The following is a 4677-nucleotide window of genomic DNA, read 5'->3' on the forward strand; positions in this document are numbered from 1 at the left end:
GAAACCACAGGGCAACAACACTGTCTCCCTAGTCAATTTCAAGTTGTTTTTTGTTTTTAATCAAGACAGAGTGCTTTGCAGAGAGGTAGACACATTTGTGAATTTGATCTTGTTGCTCATCGATCCTTACACGCTTCTCTTCTGTGGTTGTAATAGCAGCCATTACTTCTGACACATCAATGGGAAATGAGGATTCAGGACAAAAGAGGCAGTAGTGATGTGAGAGCAAGATCCATTTATTCATTCAGGCTTACAACAATGGGCAGTTCAAAAGAGTGACTGAATGAAAGTGAAGTGACTCAACATTTATTGAGAAAGCTTACTGGACATTCATCAAACACACAGGATCAAGAACAGAAGAGATCTCAAAAGAGATATAAACAGAATCCCTATGACAGACTCTGTGATCACCATTCTCAAACTTTTGGTCTCAGGACCCTTTTACACTCTTAAAAATTATTAAGAACCCTAAAGAGCTTATGTGGTTATATCGCTCTATAGCCAAAAGTAAAACATTTATTAATTTATCTTTTAAATACAGTAGTAAATATTTTCTTATGCAGAATAACTACATTGCTCCCAAAATTACAGCTGATCTCTGAACAATGAGGATTTGAACTGCACAGGTCCATTTGTATACCAATATTTTTCAACAGTAGACATTATAGTACTACACAGTCTATGGTTAGTTGGTTGAATGCATGAATGCAGAGGAATTATAGATACAGAGTGACTATAAATTATATGAAGGATTAACCTCCACATTTTTCAAAGGCCTGCTGTAGTTATGAGAGTACAATTGTTTTACATGTTTTAACATGTTCTAAAGTTCTGGCTTAATAAACTGGAATTATCTTATCTGAATCTTTATTAAATCTATTGTGATCTCTGATTTTCACTGCAGTATATGAAGGAAGTCTGGTATCACACAGCTGGAAAAGGGAGCAGTATTTTAGTGGCTATTTTTTAGATCATTGTGAATATCCTTCTTTTATACTACCTCAAACTTCAAAAAGTGCTGGTTTCTTAAAGATTAATTGTCATATAGAAACTGAAACCATGTTCATGAACTTTTTTTGTAATCTGTTACATTAGCCTGTCTATACCTTGAATGTATTTTTTATGCATCTGTTTTGTTATATCATAATTTATTACTTGGAATATATTGGTTAGTTCTTTTATGTAGCTCTTCCAAATATACGGTGGAAAGCCCCACTGTATACTCATGAGAAAATGAGCTTCTAAAGGGGAATAATGTACCAGCATTATTGCAAAAATTAGGCAACTTCATAGATTCTGAAAATGTCTCAGAGAGCACCAGAGGCTTACACTCTTGGAGAATAGCTGCTCAATGCCCCCCCTCCCTTTTTTCCCCCTCTATAGAGTTTAAACTCATTTGTTGCCCTTTTTGCTCTTTCAGATACCTCACTATAACCACTTTGACCTTTTGATTCACCATGTATGCTTTTTCTCATTTCAGAATCTTTGCTAACTTCTACTCAGCCTTTGCTAAAGTTTTAGTTCAGATGATACTTTGCCTAAGAACCTTATTCTCACTTTTCTTAATCAGAGGTGGGTGCTCTGTCCTATAGGTATTAATCAAAACAATGATTTGTTAATTTTATGAAAAGTTTAAATAGAATAAAATCCCTTTGGGGCAAGAATCATGACTGTCTGGATTAGAATGTGCCTTAGTGTGTGTTCCTGATAGCTCAGTTGGTAAAGAATCTGTCTGCAATGCAGGAGACTCTGGTTTGATTCCTGGGTCGGGAAGATCTACTGGAGAAGGGATAGGCTACCCACTCCAGTATTCTTGGACTTCCCTTGTGGCTCAGCTGGTAAAGAATCTGCCCGCAATGCGGGAGACCTGGGTTCGATCCCTGGGTTGGGAAGATCACCTGGAGAAGGGAAAGGTTACCTACTGCAGGATTCTGGTCTGGAGAACTCCATGGGTTGCAAAGAGTCGGACACGACTGAGCAGCTCTCACTTTCACTTTAGTGTGTGTTAGTCACTCAGTTGTGTCTGACTTTTTGTAACCCCATGGACTGTAGCCCACCAGGCTCCTCTGTCCATGGGATTCTCCAGGCAAGAATACTGGAGTGAGTAGTCATTCCCTTCTCCAGGGGATCTTCACGACCCAGGGATCAAACCCAGGTCTACTGCACTGCAGGTGGATTCTTTACCATCTGAGCCACCAAGGAAACTCAGTATGTGACTTATGTTTTTAATAAATCTGTTTTTTCATTTTAAATAATAAACAAGTAATAATACTTTGGGAGTAGAGATAAAGAGATGGTTTTCTGCTGCATTGAATTCTACTTCCTTTTGTCTAGTACTGGACTCTTGCTATAGCCAAGTATGTTATGTGGGATTTTCTCTTTGTAGGCAAAAGTAATGCCTCTGTTAAATCTTTCCATTCCTCAAGGCACAGGTCAGGTTACATGTCCTCTAATAAAATCAAGATAAGTGTTCCTTATGAGTTCCATCTAACAATGATTGCTCATTCCTTTGAACATATGTAACCCTGAATACTCATTGGAAGGACTGATGCTGAAGCTCCAATACTTTGGCCACCTGATGCGAAGAGCCAACTCATTGGAAAAGATCCTGATGCTAGGAAAGATTGAGGGTAGAAGAAGAGAGTGACAGAGGATGAGATGGTTGGACTGCATCACCAATTCAATGGGCATGAACTGGTGAGGGACAGGAAGGCCTGGCATGCTGCTGTCCATGGGGTTACAGAGAGTCAGACACGACTTGGTGACTGAAAAACAACAAAACAATCCTTAAAGTATTTTCACACTGCTCATTTGGCAACTTACCATGCATTCATTACCTTAGAGCAATGGTTAATTTGGGTCCATATTTTCCCCACAAGTAGTGAGCTTCTTGAAAGTAGCAACATGTTCTCTCTATCTTGGGAGCCTCCCTGTACACATCTGGAACTTCCTAGTGCACTTCACATTTTTTGACACACAGCAGATGATTAGTAATTGATTTTGACTGATTGACTAATTTGTCATTGGGAATCTTAGACTTTTTTGGTAAAGCACCATTCCGGAGTAATATATCATTAATTTTGAATGTGTAGTGCAGTCTTATTTTACATTTTATTCTGAAGAATCTGCATACTTCAATGCAATAGTTGTCCACATAAGAAGGTAAACATATCCTAGTTTAAACTTTTCTAGAGTATACATTCATTAAATTGGATAGGGCTTTGTCCCAAATAATGTGTGGGTTTTTTTTGGAGACATCTGATTGTGTAACTGACAGTTGCAAGTGACAGAAATTCAAAAAGTCTTAAGTAAAAGGGAAATTTTTTGGTTCATACAAATATTAAGCCCATGGGTGGAGATGTTTGCATTTAAGCCTGATTAAATCCAGAAGCTCAAATAATAATAGAAGCTTATCCATCTCTCTTAGGACTTCCCTGGTGGCTCAGATGGTAAAGCATCTGCCTACAATGCAGGAGGACCCAGGTTCAATCCCTGGGTCGGGAAGATCCTCTGGAGAAGGAAATGGCAACCCACTCCAGTACTCTTGCCTGGAGAATTCCATGGACAGAGGAGAGTGGTAGGCTACAGTCCATGGGGTCGCAAAGAGTCGGACATGACTGAGCAACTTCACTCACTCACCCATCTCTTGGATCGATCTAAAAATCTACTTGTTTTTCATCTCTTTTCCTTCTGGTCTCATTCTCTCGTACCTTAGTCAAGACCTCAAGGAAGTTCAGGTCTCTTTGCTTACAGCTTACTGCTGCAGCTGCTGCTGCTGCTAAGTCACTTCAGTTGTGTCCGATTCTGTGCGACCCCATAGACAGCAGCCCACCAGGCTCCGCCATCCCTGGGATTCTCCAGGCAAGAATACTGGAGTGGGTTGCCATTTCCTTCTCTAGTGCATGAACGGGAAAAGTGAAAGTGAAGTTGCCAGTCGTGTCCGACTCTTAGCGACCCCATGGACTGTAGCCTACCAGGCTCCTCTGTCCATGGGATTTTCCAGGCAAGAGTACTGGAGTGGGGTGCCATTGCCTTCTCCCTTACAGCCTACAATCCACAAGAAATAGACACACACTCTCCCTAGCTTCTCCAGTTGCAATCTCAGTGGAAGCACTCTGATTGGTTTAGCTTAGATCATGTGACCATCCCTTTTAGACCAATCAGTACAGATAAAATTTTGGAGGTCCAAGGTTGGATAATCCCCAGTCTTATGCACTTCACTACCTTCTGAAACTCCAATACTTTGGCCACCTCATGAGAAGAGTTGACTCATTGGAAAAGACCTTAATGCTGGGTAGGATTGAGGGCAGGAGGAGAAGGGGACGACAGAGGATGAGATGGTTGGGTGGCATCACTGACTCGATGGACATGGGTTTGGGTAGACTCCGGGAGGTGGTGATGGACAGAGAGGCCTGGCGTGCTGCAATTCATGGGGTCGCAGAGTCGGACGCGACTGAGCGACTGAACTGAACTGAACTGACCTTCATTCTCAGTCTAGCCATAACCAGATGAGATAGGGATGGTACAGAAGCCTAACAGAAATTAAAGTGTTAGACAAAAAAAGATTATAAATAAACTGTATCAGGGTTCAAGATTTCTTTGCAATAAAATAAATTTGTATTTAGTCACAGCAAGAAGTATTTAAAGTTGGATATAAAGAAAACATTTTATGTTTGA

At 40.5% G+C, this 4677-nt stretch overlaps 1 non-coding gene across 1 annotated transcript; it reads left to right on the forward strand.

The window, feature by feature from the left end:
- The first annotated feature begins 3431 nt into the window (after positions 1–3431).
- On the forward strand, positions 3432–3504 carry TRNAC-ACA (transfer RNA cysteine (anticodon ACA)). The gene has a single exon. It is a non-coding gene; the product is annotated as a tRNA-Cys (tRNA).
- The last annotated feature ends 1173 nt before the right edge of the window (positions 3505–4677 follow it).

The sequence above is a fragment of the Giraffa tippelskirchi genome, chromosome 4 (genome assembly GCF_054371585.1).
Source record: "Giraffa tippelskirchi isolate mGirTip1 chromosome 4, T2T-mGirTip1v1.2.pri, whole genome shotgun sequence".
Lineage (NCBI taxonomy): Eukaryota > Metazoa > Chordata > Mammalia > Artiodactyla > Giraffidae > Giraffa > Giraffa tippelskirchi.